Source organism: Tenrec ecaudatus, chromosome 14 (genome assembly GCF_050624435.1).
Source record: "Tenrec ecaudatus isolate mTenEca1 chromosome 14, mTenEca1.hap1, whole genome shotgun sequence".
NCBI lineage: Eukaryota > Metazoa > Chordata > Mammalia > Afrosoricida > Tenrecidae > Tenrec > Tenrec ecaudatus.
Window position 1 is genome coordinate 125630315 of NC_134543.1, and position 14303 is coordinate 125644617.

At 48.7% G+C, this 14303-nt stretch overlaps 1 pseudogene; it reads left to right on the forward strand.

Moving 5' to 3' along the window:
- The first annotated feature begins 8362 nt into the window (after positions 1–8362).
- Positions 8363–9247, forward strand: LOC142426771 (glyceraldehyde-3-phosphate dehydrogenase-like; annotated as a pseudogene).
- The last annotated feature ends 5056 nt before the right edge of the window (positions 9248–14303 follow it).

Here is a 14303-nt window from a genome sequence, read left to right on the forward strand (position 1 = left end):
ATGTATGTATATGTATGGATTGTGGTAAGAGTTGTATGAGTCCCTAATAAAATGTAAAAGAAGAAAAGAGAAAAAAATGATTAGGGCAAAGACTGTACAGATGTGCTTTATACAATTGATGTATGTATATATATGAACTGTGAAAAGAATTGTATGAGCCCCAATAAATTGTTAAAATTTAAAAAAAAATTATCAAGGGCTCATGAGGGAGAGGGAGCAGGGAGTGAGGCAGGGGAAAAAAGAGGACCTGATGCAAAGGGCTTAAGTGGAGAGCAAATGCTTTGAAAATGATTAGGGCAAAGCATGTACAGATGTGCTTTATACACTTGATGTATGTATATGTATGGATTGTGATAAGAGTTGTATGAGCTCCTAATAAAATGTAAAAAAAAAATAGAAATACTCCCCCTGCCCCATTTTCCTTGTCTATAAAACACCCCTTAGCCTGTTGCTGCAGGAGGCAAGTGTGAGGGGACAAATTCATTCTGTCTCCTTGAAGACCAGTGTTCAACAAACTCTCTTGTTTTCCCTTCCATCACTGTCTCCTGAATGAGCTTACTTGTATTGCACAAACATCTCTGAGACAGACTTCTGGATTTTTCTCTAGGTTCTGGAATTCCGCTTCGGGTTCTTCTGGCAGGCTGCTAGAGGCCTGAGGAGGGAGGAAGAAGGTGCCACTTCCTCTTGGGAGGGCATTTGCTCTCCTGCCAATCCTCCAGGCCCAACTCAGCCCCCCGCCCTGCCCCTCCCCCCCCCCGTGGCCTCCCTGCCCCCACTAGGCTTCCTCTCCCACTCCAATGCTCTGCCCACCAGGCTGTGATCCAGTTGCTCTTGATGGCCCTTGCGCACCATGGGATCTTTTATTCACATAAGTGTGTCTCCCTTCTCTGGCTAGAAATACCTGGAGTTGGGAGCGGAGTGCTCAGCCTCGTCAACCCATCTGGTTTCCCTTCTAGGGAAGTTGACAGGGACCAGGGATTGCTCCCAAGGGTCTCCTGTTTGTTGTCCTCTGTGGGTCATGAAAGAAGCCCTGGTGGTGCAGAGGTTAAGCTCTGGGCTGCTCACCGAAGGATTGGAACCCACTAGCCACTGCTGGGAGGGAGAAAAGACTCAGAGCTCTGTGTTGGGAAAGATGATATGTGAGTCTGGGTACATTAGAGAAACAAATCCACAGAAACTCATGTATAAGAGAGAGTTTTATATAAAGGGTAAGTGCACATCAAGAAAATACCCCAACCCAGTGCTGCCCAAGCCCACAAGTCCAACATTAGCCCATATGTCCCACACCTATCCACAAAGTCCTCCTCCATCTCACAAAACACACACTATAATGCCTACTGCAGGAGGAAAGCCAAATCAGTGAGCATGTAAGCATCTCAGCGCTGGCAGAGGTCTCCACACGGCTGCTCCAGCACCCAGGGCTGCATTGGGGTAGGTCCACATGGCTTCTCCTCAGGGATGTCTTGCAGGAAGTCAGCCTTTCCAGCTGAAGCAGGGAACTGGTCCAGCCATCAGAAATCAAGAGACCCGAGAACTAGAAAGAGGAGGCTCACCAAGCCATTCATCCCTCTGCCCTTCAATTAACCCCACATGTGTTTATTGGCCAGGTTGGCACAACAAACTACCTCAGATGATCAAAAAGGTCAAACCCATTGCTATGGCACGAAATACTGCCTTGTATTGACCTTCCAGGACAGAGAGGAATTGCCCACGAGGGTTATAAGTTGTAAATTTGTTTACAGAAACAGATTTCCCCTTCCCTCTCAAGTGCAGAGTGGTGGGCCTGAACCACCGGATATTTAATTAGAAGCTGAGCACTTCCCATCCCGTCGTCACCTTGACCTGTGAAAATGACAGCCTCAGAGTCCTGTGGGCAGTTCTGGTCTGTCCAGTGGGGCCACTCAGAGTCAGAAATGACTCAGCGCCATACAACAGTGAACGGACAGGGGGACAGACAAATCACATCCTGGAGCTGACAGGAAGAGGGTTCTCAACATCCTGGCCTAGTTCTGACCTGGCCGCTTTCTACTCCATGGCCTTTGATGGCTCATTCTGTAAAAAAAAAAAAAAAGAAGAAGAAGAAGAAGAAAAGTTTTATTGGCATATAATTCATGTATCATGGAATTCAATAGTTCCACCATAATAAAGAGTCATATAATCACCACTACAATCGACTTTAGAACATTTTGTTCTTTCTTGTATTCATTGTTATTAATTATCCCATTTCCCCCCAACCGCCCCTGCCACGCCCCCAAGAAACCATTAATCCAGTTATTGTCTACATATTTATCTATCCTCTATGTCATATACAGACAAAAATCCCCCCCCCCCCGCTTTACGCCAAACAACCCAAACCCACCAGTAAAGCAGAGCAAAAGCTCAATCAAAAAGGAAGCAGAAAATATTAGCACAGCCTGATGGATGAAGAAAGATGGCACCATCTGCTTCCGTGCAAAGTGCGACCCGACGCCACCAGGGGCGGGTTCCTCCTTCTGTTCTGTAGGGGACGCTGTGAGCAGGAGCGCGCTCAATGGCCAGGGTTTGGCTTGAACACAGGTCTGTGGGCTCCCGGGAGGCGGGAAGAGGTCTTTCCGTATCACCCGTCGTGTCTCTTACAGATTTGGGTGGGACAAAGATAGGGAGGAGAGCAAAGTGGTTGGTGACTTCTTCTGAGGCCTGATTCAGTGCCGAGAGAAACAAGCAGAGACAAGTTCACCCCCACCCAGGCTACCGGAGCAAGGATGCGTCCCCTTTTCCTCTCCCTTTCTGGCCTCTGCTCTCCATTTCCCTCCCTTCATCCTCTTCCTTGGGCCAGGCTGCTGTTGATCCATCTGTCAGAACCTCCTCTGAGGACCAAGGGCTGGGACAGGCCCAGAAACTCTCTTTGCACATGGATGGGTTGAGCCTTAGGGATTCCGTTATTGGAGACTGCAGATAGTGGGTTAAGGCCTCTTGGAAGTTCGGGGTCAGGGCCTGCACTGGGCGCAACTCCTGTCAACCAGAAAGCTACAAGGCCTGGGGAAGATCACTGCCGGACTCCTCTGCCTCCTCTGTCCATGTGACATGAGTGACAGAAGAGGAAGACTCCTCGGGAGTCCCATCAGCACATGCCTCAGCACGTGTCCAAGCACCGGACCCAGGATCCACGCCAGCAACAGAGAGCTTCTCAAGTCACTGAAAACACTGGGACTTGTTTGTTTGCTTGTTTGCTTGCATACACAGACTAGGAGCTTTATTTTATTACCCCGTTTCATTTTAGATTTTAACTTTCAAAGTTTGTCCAGTGCTTGTTTGTTTTTTCTTTTCTTTTTCCTTATTTCTTTGCCAAAGAGTCAGTTGGGGGCCCGATCAGTGGGGGCCCGTCAGTTGGGGGCCCGATGCTTTGTGCCCATACAGGGCAAACGAGGTCCACATTTGCAGGGTTTCCAAGACTGTAACTCTCAATGGGAGCAGAAAATCTCCTTGTGGAGAGTGGAGGTGAGGCTGGCTTGGTCCCTAGTTCTGTCCCTGGCCCGGCCTGGCTCTGATGACTTCTCCCCAGTGGGTCCATGGGACTAGACCTCATGAGTCCCCCACAGTTCGCGGTCCTCTGGCCTATGTACACATGGCAATTGTACAGGCTGTCCCTGAGACAGACCAAGTGAAAAGCGACTCATGACAAGTAAACCTTCTGGATCAGCCTCTAGCAGACATGAGCTCCGCCTTGCCTCAGAATCTCAGCCTCACTTGCAGCTGCTGCATATGACCCCCTTCCTTTAGGTCGAGAAATAATTTTTCGCGTTATCAGATTAACAGAAGTCCAAACGTTTGATAAGAGGGTGTTGGTGAAGCTAATGGGAAACAAGCATTCTCATTCTTTGCTGTTGGAAGTAGAAGCTGGTGCAACTCACAAAAAATGTTTGACCCTGTTTGTAAATGTACCTTTTAACCCAGTAATTCGCTCCTAGCCGCTTAACCTTAGACATTCCTTACTTATGTTGTCCTTCTTGGTAGGTCCTGGCAGGTCGGTTCTGACTCACGGCCACCTTATGCACAGCAGGATGCAGCACTGCTCAGTCCGACACATCCTACAATTGTGCTTGTGTGAGCCCATTGTGGCAGCCATGGTGTCCAGGGCCTTCGTCTTTTTACAGCCCTTCCACTTTAGCGAGCAGGATGTCCTTCTCCAGGGACGGATCTCTCCTGACAGAGGACATTGTGGGAAACAACCAGGAAGAGAGGGTACGCAGACAAACTCTCCAAGTCCATCCACTAAGGAGTCTGGGAGGCCGGGGCTCCCGTGGAGGGAGACCTTCATGTGCATGGGTGAGAGGTGTGCTCCAGTCACATTCTCCTCAGTAAAAATTATTCCCAACTCCCATGTCCCCGTGGTCATGACAATTGTAAGGTGTTAGTTGCAAGCACATGGTTGCTACTATATATGCTTGAAGGTCAACTGCTTGACGGCTACCTATCTGAAGGTTGTCTGCCATGGAGAACAATCAGGCCCTGTTCTCTGGCCCACCTTAAGTAGGGCCCACTCCCTTCTGATCAGGATCCTAGATTGTTCCCCTGGAGCAGCGCTCAAAGATACTTACGGTGAAGCCAGCTCAGAGCCGACCAAGGTTAGGCTGCCATCTTGACTCTAGAACCTGCCCATCTTGTTACGTGTGTACCTTCCTGTCACATGTATGCCCCGAGTACCTCCCCTGCCTATTGCATACACACCCCTGGCTCGTCCCCCTTGTGTTACGGGTACGCCTCTAATACAACCCCTTCTGTTACCTATGTTCTTACTGTGGCTTGCCTGCCCGAGATTATGTAAGTCTGGAGAGACTACATTACATCCTTATTCTGGTGCTGGTCTCCATTGGAAGAGGTGACACTTGGATGGCCTGTCTCATGTCTCTAATTTACCCCTCAATCGCACAGTCACCCCGGAGAAGCCAGCGGGCTGAGGGCTGGGTCTCACAAGCATGAGGTGAAATCTCGCCGTGTTTGCCTCTCAAGAGCAGTCTGCAGTATCTCTTCCACGGCAGTTGTTCTTTGGGCAGCCCCTGGTTCTTTCAATGTTCTTCTGCCACACCAGAATTCATACGCATCAATTCTTCTTCTGCCGTCCTTAGTCAGTGTCCGAATTTCACATGCACACAAGGTGGCTATAAATGTCACAGCTTCAGTCAGCGCACCTTAGTCCTTCAGTGACATCCTTGCTGGGGCACACTTTACAGCTGTCTGGTGCGATAGATTTGCCCAGGGCAATGCACTGTTTGAGCTCATGACAGCTGCTTGCATGAGACTTGCTTGTGGATCCCACCAAGACGAAATCCTTGACAATGCCATTCTTTTCTCCACTTATCCTGATGCTACCTATTGGCCCAGTGGTGACTTATATAATATAAAATTATGTGTGTAAAAGGTTATTCATAATAGCATTGTTTGTAAAAGCAAAGCAAATATCCTAAATAGCTATAAGCAATGGAAAATGTTATGTTACATCCATAAATGCACTATTTGGTGAAGTAAGGAATGAGGACGCTATTGACAGAGTGAGATGGAGAAAAATCCATGTTGTAGTGAAAAAAACAAGGTCCAGAGTAGGCTATCATGTGCTGTAATTTGTTTTTAAAAGCATCAAGACTATATACACTTAAGTATTATACGTTATCATCTAAGACATACATACAACACGAGTGGCCATCTGTGAGACAGCTAGTGGGCTCTACTCACTGGGGACACAAGAGATACGGGTACCGGGAAACTCGTCCGCCGGACCAACACGGAGGCCACGTGACCCACAGCTTCATCTAGTCTGAGAGGAGATCTGGAATGGCTACTGAGCACTCTGAAAGTGCCACAGCATAGAAGATCCTGGGAAAATGGGGAGAGAACTGTAGAACAAAACTCAATTTCCTGAAACAAACGGACTTCCTGGACTGATAGCAACCAGGGCAACCCCTGGGACCGTCCCTCTAAGATACTCTTTGAACTTGGACCTGCAGCTACTCCCAGTGGTCAGTTTACCCCCACATAATAGATTGGTTAATAAAAGAAACAATGTATCTCATGAACACATATTCATTTAAGTAATCAACTCTACGTGACCTGCCAACATTTACCCCCAAACAAAGATGAGCAGCTTAAGGAGGGGCAAGGAAGTCAGACTGATGAAAGCAGAATTGTTAAATGGGAATGTAATGTGCCATGTAAACTTTCGCCTAGAACAAAATTATAAATATTAATGTGTAGATAGATAGATATAGAAACCTATAATATCTATTGCTATATGTAACATATGCTCTTTCTTAAACAATCTTATATATACCTATATATTTAAAATCCCCAGAAAGGTTCATAAGTAAAATTAAGTTTGGGGTGGAGGGAAAACTTCCTGTATATATTTTAAGATTTCTGAAGTGTGTCGATGTTGTTTGCACTTCCACGATATTGAACAGAAGTCTTAAATGATGACAGGTTTGTGTAACCCAATCCAGAATATTAAATCAGACTCTCAGAGTTGGGCCTGTTTTATTATTATTACTTGTTGTTGTTGAAGTTTTCCAGAAAGTTCTGGGAGGAACTGTATGGAGCATGTCCCAGGAAGACCCACTGAGTTTTTAGATCCAGTAGTGAAGACCTGTGGTCTGTGAAGCGCCGCCTGGTGGTTTAAATCAGACAGGCTTCCAAACCTCCTCCGGTTAACCCAGTGCCCGTGCAGAGGGGGACCCATGGGACAGCCTAAGGCTGCACGTCCAAGCCGGGTGGGGGCAGCCCCAGAAAAGACATGATCTGCCTGGAGTCCCTGGCAACCGTCAGACTGGGTCCCGCACAGAATAAGTCACCATTGGAAAGCAACCAGCTCTGCACCCTGCCTATCCCCAGGGTGGTGTCTCTACACAGTTCTGCAGCCTCTGTGCCCCAAGGAGCCACCTAGAGGCGGCCTGCAGGAGCACGCCACACATGGGTGTTAGAGTTAGACCAGGATTCAAATCCCAAGTCTTCAGGTTGTTCTCATCTGTGGAGTGGGAACATCTCTAGGTCAGTTCGAGCCCGTGCACGCATCTACGACAATGCTGCCTTTACACAGCAGGGACACGAGAAACGTCACTTTTGTTACTTCTTGACCACTTGGCTGTGGGAAAAGGTAGGAAACTCCCCTGCTCCAGGCCGCTTCCTGTGTCCACGCTGGAGGCAAGCGTCAGGAAGACTGGAGCTGCAAGGCAGGCAGGTGTGTTAGCTCGAGGGTAGGGGGAGGGAGATGGTATTCTGCAAAAGGGATCAGAGAATTCAAAGGGGGTGCAGGGCAAGCGATTGGGAGGTTGGATAAGTAATTCAAGTTTAGAATACAAAATTGATGGTCTCACATATAATCCCCCCCCAGTTAATTCAGAATAAAAAGCTTAATTTTTCAAAAAAGAGACTGAATAAGAGATCTACATACTTCAGCTATTTCTAAACACCTCTCTCCTTCCTCCCACCTACAGTATATAGTCTGAAAGTCCTCCAGGAAGGGACAGCTCAGGTCTAGGCATGCCGCCCTCAGGGGCACATTGTCAAGGAGGGACTTGAACAGCACAAACGTTGGTGTCCATAGGTTATGAGGGGAACCATAGAGGCCAGTGGTTCTCAACCTTCCTAATGCCGTGACCCTTTCATACAGTTCCTCATGTTGTGGTGACCCCCCAACCATAAAATCATTTTTGTTGCTACTTCGTACCTGTAATTTTGCTACTGTGATGAATTGTCATGTAAATATCTGATGTGCAGGATGTATTTTCCTTGTTACAAATTGAACATCATTAAAGCATTGTGATAAATCACAAAACAATATGCAATTATATATTGTGAAATATTGCTAATTACAAATAAATGAAAATGTGTCTTGAAGCATGATGTAGCATGGGTAACAGTCTTTATGCCAGGTGCTTGTAGGTGGACGTATCTGCAGGGAGAAGACCATTGGAAATATGCTTTCCGACGGTCTTAGGCGACACCTGTGAAAGGGTCATGCGACCCACAGGGTGAGAACCGCTGATAGAGTTAGTAAGCTGACCTTTGGCTCTTGCGGGTTATGTCACTGCTTGCAGAAGCTCTACATAAAATGCAGCCAAGGATCCATTTGTACATCACCTCTTAGACGACGTCTTAGCTTCTCGCTCAGATCTTTTTGAGGATGGCAAAGAAGATAAGGCACCAGACTGAAGGATTTTTGCTTGAGGCCAGGGGCAGGATTGGTCCAGAGGATGAGGTCAAGCAGTCCTGGGAGGGGTAATGACTAGAGTCAAGGTTGCCTGACAGTTTGACATTGGAAAACATGGGCTCTCTGCTCTTCGTCACTTGACAGGCAGTCCCAATGCAGTCCCAACCACATCCTGGACACACGATGGTGCAGGTCAGAGTAAACGGATTTGGCCGTATTGGGCACCTGGTCACCAGGGCTGCTTTCAGCTCTGGAAGAGTGGCCATTGTTGCCATCAATGACCCCTTCATTGACCTGAATTACATGGTCTACATGGTCTAGCGTGATTCCATGCATGGCGAGTTCAATGACACCGTCAAGGCTGAGAACGGGAAGCTTATTATCATTGGGAAGTCCATCTCCATCTTCCAGGAGCGAGATCCCGCCAACATCAAGCGGAGGGAAGCTGGTGCCGAGTAGATTGTAGAGCCCTCCTGTATCTTCACAACCCTAGAGAAGGCTAGGGCTCACTTGCAGGGTGGTGCCCAAAGGGTGATCCTCTCTGCCTCCTTCGGCCAATGCCATGTTTGTGATAGGCATGAACCATGAGATGTATGACAACTCCCTCAAGGTTGTCAGCAATGCCTCCTGCGCCACCCACTGCTTGAGCCCCAAGCCAAGGTCATCCAGGGCAACTTTGGCATCTTGGAGGGATTCATGACCACAGTCCACACCATCCCTGCCACCCAGAAGACTGTGGATAGCCTCTCTGGGAAACTCTGGCACAATGGCTGTGGGCTGCCCAGAACCTCGCCCCTGTATCTACAGGTGCTGCCAAGGGCAGGGCTGGGCAGAGTATCCTGGAGCAGAATGGGAAACTTACTGGCATGGCCTTCTGTGTCCCCACCCCAGTGTGTCGGCTGTGAATCTCACCTGCCATCTGGAGAAAGCTGCCAAGGACGATGGCATCAAGAAGGTGGTGAAGGAGACATCAGGTGGTCCACTAAAGGGCATCCTGGGCTACACTCGGGACCAGGTTGTCTCCGTGACTTCAACAGTGACCCCACTGTGTTAATCTGGGAACTTTAAAGGAAAAATCCATAGAAACTCACGGATAAGAGAGAGTTTTATATAAAGGTTAAGTGCACATCAAGAAAACATCCCAACCCAGTGCTGTCCAAGCCCACAAGTCCAACATTAACTTATTAACCCATATGTCCAACAACAATCCACAAAGTCCTCCTCCATCTCACAAAACACACACTATGACGCTGACTGCAGGAGGGAAGCCAAGTCAGTGAATGTGTAAGCATCTCAGCACTGGCAGGGGTCTCCACGTGGGTGCTCCAGCACCCAGGGCTGCATACGGGTAGGTCCATGTGGCTTCTCCTCAGGGATGTCTTGCAGGAAGTCAGCCTTGCCAGCTAAAGCAGGGAACTGGCTAAGGCAGCTGGACCCTAGTCTGACTGTCAGAAAGCAAGAGACCTGAGAACTAGAAAGGCGAGGCTCACTGAGCCATTCATCCCTCCGCCCTTCAATTAACCCCATATGTGTTTATCAGCCAGGTTGGCACAATAAACTAACTCACCCACTCTTCCACCTTGGATGCTGGGGCTGCTATTGCCCTCAGTGACCACTTTGTCACGCTCACTTCCTGGTCTGACAATGAAGTTGGCCACAGCACCAGAGTGGTGGATCTTATGATCCGCAAGTCTCCAAGGACTAAGAGCGCTACCCGCCCACCCCACCCCCCCGCCCCTGCCCCCGGGCCTCAGCAACATCACTAGAGGAAGAGAGAGACCCTCAGTTGCTGGGGAGTCTTTGCCCCAACTCGATCCCCCAACACACTGAGACTATCTCATCCTATCAAGTTTCCACCCAGACCCCTGAAGAAGGGGAGGGGCTTTGAAGGCCCAGCCTTGTCATGTACCATCAAGAAAGTACACTGCTCCCAGCCAAAAAGAAACCATGGAGGTCATCTCTGACAGAGCTCTGTCCTGTGTTCCTCCCCCATGCAGAGCAGACTGAGAATTCAGGCCCCAGGAGAGCATGAGCCTGGCGGTGGCCATGGCCCGGTTTACAGTGGAGCAACGTGATGACCAGCAGGGGAGGCGCCTCAGTGACCGAACTTGCCCTGGAACTGGAGTCTCCTGAGCCCTACTGTGCGATTGAAACCTCGGGTGAAGCTAAATTCGCCCCTGCGTGTCCTGGGTGGTCTTAGAAAAGGCAGCCACTGCCTTGAGGCTTCGTTTGCCTCATCTGTAAAGTGCACGCAGACTTGTGGGGAGAAATAGAGCTACAGCACACACATACCCTGCCACATGGCAGGGACGCGGCAGCCGAGGACCACTGCAACCGCTGCCTCTCTCCCCGCACCGGAACCGTGCAGACCAACAGGACGAGAGCTGGCTGCAGCAGCCACTCGGCCCAGCTGCGTGGCACGTGGCGGTGCTCATGGCGGGGATGTTGGCCAAGCAGGTAGAAGAAAGCAGAATGAGCTTGTGTGTGGCAGTGAGGTCTCCTAACTAGCTCGAGCCAGCGGGGCCCCACGTCCTGCCCACACAGTACAAGTGCAGGGGGTGGAGGCCTGGGAACCAAGCCCCATGGCCCTTAACTCATTAAATTAAGAGCATAGATAGATCCCCAAGATAATGTGCTTGGAAGACATAAGGGAGGTTTCAGCGCAGGCGTGATTCCTGCTAAACACACAATCCTGCAACAGTGGCAGTCTTTGAATAGGTGCTTGGACAGACACATAGGCTAAACGGGTGTGGGGTGGAGAATGGGAGTAAACACATACACAGGGACAGGTTTGGCAGAGTCTATTTGTGTGTGTGTGTGTATTTACCTTTGCTGCAAATAGATCCACCAATGTGGTGGAGCACCGAGGGAGTAGAGTTACGAAAGCTGCTGATACTTGGTCAAACTCCTTGAGGGAATGAGGCATTGGGCATGGGGGATGAGGCTCTTAGGCTCGGGGAACACTAAAGTCAATTGGCAGAACACAGTTCACAAAAACAATGTTCTGCAACCTACTCGGAGCCCTGGTGGCTTACTGGTTATGTGTTCGGCTGCCAATTGCAATGTCAGCAGTTTGAAACCACCAGCTGCTCCGTGGGAGAAAGATGAGACTTTCTATTCCCATGAAGAGTTCTAGTCTCAGAAACTAAGCAGTGTGAGTCAGAATCAACTCATTGCCAGGGAGTTTGGGTTTGGATTTTACACAACCTATTTTGATTAGTAGCCATCTAAGGTACAACTAGTCTATACCTGTCAGGAGGAAAGACAAGTAATGAAAATTGAAATGTGTGATAGGTAGGTTTGTTGTGTCAACATGGCCAGTGAACACAAGTGAGATCGGTTGAAGGGCGGAGAGATAAATGTCTCAGCGAGCCTTGCCTCTCTCTCTCTTGCTCTTGGATCATCAGACCAGTGTGTGGCTACCTTGCTTGTTCTGTGCCTCCATTTGCAAGTTACACTACCTGTGGGACACCTAACCTGTGGACTGTGTTGCTGTAACTTGGGGTTCCTTTAAGCCCTGCTTCGCCTGAATTGCTCCATGGAGGACTCCCCAGTGGCCCTCAAGACTTGAAGGACTGCCAGTGTAGTCGCTGTCTCACAGAAGTGAGTTGCACTGAGCTATTTGTACTGCTTTATTGGTTAATTAACTGTCTATTTCTTATGCCATCTATTTAAATATATATAAAAGTATTAGTGTCCTGGTTGTATTTCTCTAGGGCAGCCTAACACAAAATGCATATGGAAACAATGAGTCCTCTGGACTAATGAACCATGCACACACCAGTCTCCATAACTCTGAGAACAGAAGAACTAGATGGTGCCCAGCCAGCACTACCAACTGCTCTGAGAAGGATCCCATTAGACGGTTCTGGATAGAGTGGGGCCAGAAATAGAACAGAATTCAAAATCATTGAAGTTGCTGTTAGGTGCCATTGAGTTAGCACTGACCCATGGTGACCCCGTGCACAACAGAACAAAACAGTGCGTGGTCCTGCACCATCCTCACAACTGGTCCTGTTCCCGAGCCACTGACGCAGCAGCTATGTCAGTCCATCTCTTTGTAGTCCTTCCTCTCTTTCACTGCCCTTCCCCTTTGCCAAACATGATGTCCTTCTCCAGGGGCTGATCTCTCCTGACAACATGTCCAAAGCATGTCCTTGCCTGAAGGAGCGCTCTGGCCTTACTTCTTCCAATGCACATCCATTTGTCCTTTGAGCAGCCCGTAGGACTTTCAATATTATTGCCTAGCACCACAATTCAAATGCATTCGTTCTTCCTCTGTCTTCCTTAGTCAGTGTCCAAAGTTTGCATCCATTTGAAGTGACTGAAAGCACCATGACACGGCTTGGGTCCGGCGCAAAATAACATTGGGCTAGGCCTCAAAGTAACATCTTGGCTTTCCAACATTCCTAAGAGGTCTTATGCAGCAGATTTACCTAATGTCTCTTGATCTCTTGGCTGCTGCTTCCATGAGGATTGATTGTGGATCCAAGCAAGACAAAATCTTTGACAACTCCAACCTTCTCTCCATTTATCATGATGTTACCTGTTAGTCCAGTTGTGAGGATTTTGGTCTTCTTTACATTGAGTTGTAATCCACACTGAAGACAGCAAGGGCTTCAATTCCTCCTCACTTTCAGCAGGCAAGGTCATGTCACCTGCATACCACAGATTTTAAAAAAAGCATTCTATTGGGGGCTCTTACAGCTCTACCCTAATCCCTACATCCATCCTTTGTGTCAAGCACATTTGTACATTTGTTGCCACCATCATTTTCAAAACATTTTCTTTCTACTTGAGCCCTTGGTATCAGTTCATTCCCCCTCCCGCTCCTCCCTGATGAACCCTTGATAATTTATGATTTTCTTTTTTATGGCTCACATCAACCGCTTCTCCCTTCATCCACTTTTCTGTTGTTTGTCCTCCTGGGAGGGGGTTATATGTCGATCATGATCTTTGAGATAAGTTTCCTCTTTCTCCCCCCACCTTTCCCTTCTCCTGGTATTGCTACTCTCATTATTGTTCCTGAGGAGTCTATCTGTCCTGAATTCCCTGTGTTTCCAGCTCGTATCTGTACCAATGTGCATGCTCTGGTCTAGCCGGATTTGTAAGGTAGAATTGGGGTCATGATAGTGGGGGTGGGGTAGGGAGAGGAAGCATTAAAGAACTAGAGGAAAGTTGTCGGTTTCGTTGGTGCTACACTGCACCCTGACTGGTTTGTCTCTTCCTTGTGACCATTGTATAAGGGGATGTCCAATTGTCTACAGATGGGCTTTGGTGTCCACTCGGCCCTTCCCCTCAATCACATCGATATGATTTTTGTTCTGGATCTATTTTTAGCCATTTACTGGATGATATCAATGATAAGGAGCAGGGTTGCTGCAGTAGCAAATATCCTCTGAGTGCACTTTACAGACATTAGCCTATTTCATTTAATCTTCTCAGCAGCCCTGCCAGGAACATATGCTGTCCCCATTTTCTCCTGAGACATGGAAGCGCTCCAGGGAAGGAAGGGGAGGGGTGTCGGTACTCTGAAGGCCTGTGCCTCTGGTGGGTGCCCAGGTCTGACAGTGCGTTAGGACTGGTGAGCCTTATTGGACCCTCTGAACGTTTGGTCATGAGGCAACCCTGAACAAGTAGAGGACACGGCGGCTGAACTCAACATAGCACGGGGCCCAGAACAGCAGGGATGTGAAAGGGAACTGAGGGAGGGGCAGTAGGCCCACCTCCCAGCATCCATTCCTCCTCGTGTCCCTCATAGCCTTGGCTCTTATTGCTGTGAAGTGCCGTGGACTGATTTCTGGTCGTACGGACCTGATGTGACACACTGGAAGTGCCCAGAGGGTTTCCTGAGGGAAGAGAGGCAGATCCTCAGGTCCATCCTCATGGGACCGGCCGGCGCCATTGTACAGCGATGATAAGTAAAAATTATAGTAGTCATAGAGAGCATGAGAGATAGAAGAGAGATTGAAATAATGGAGTCGGACACATTCCATGGTAGCAGCTTCACCTCAGCCTCACTTGGTGGTCTATGTGGAGAGAGAGAGAGATTTATTGGTAACCAAGGCTTATATATTCTCTGGGGACGTGCAAGCCCCCTAATTACAGGTGAAGGCATCCGTCA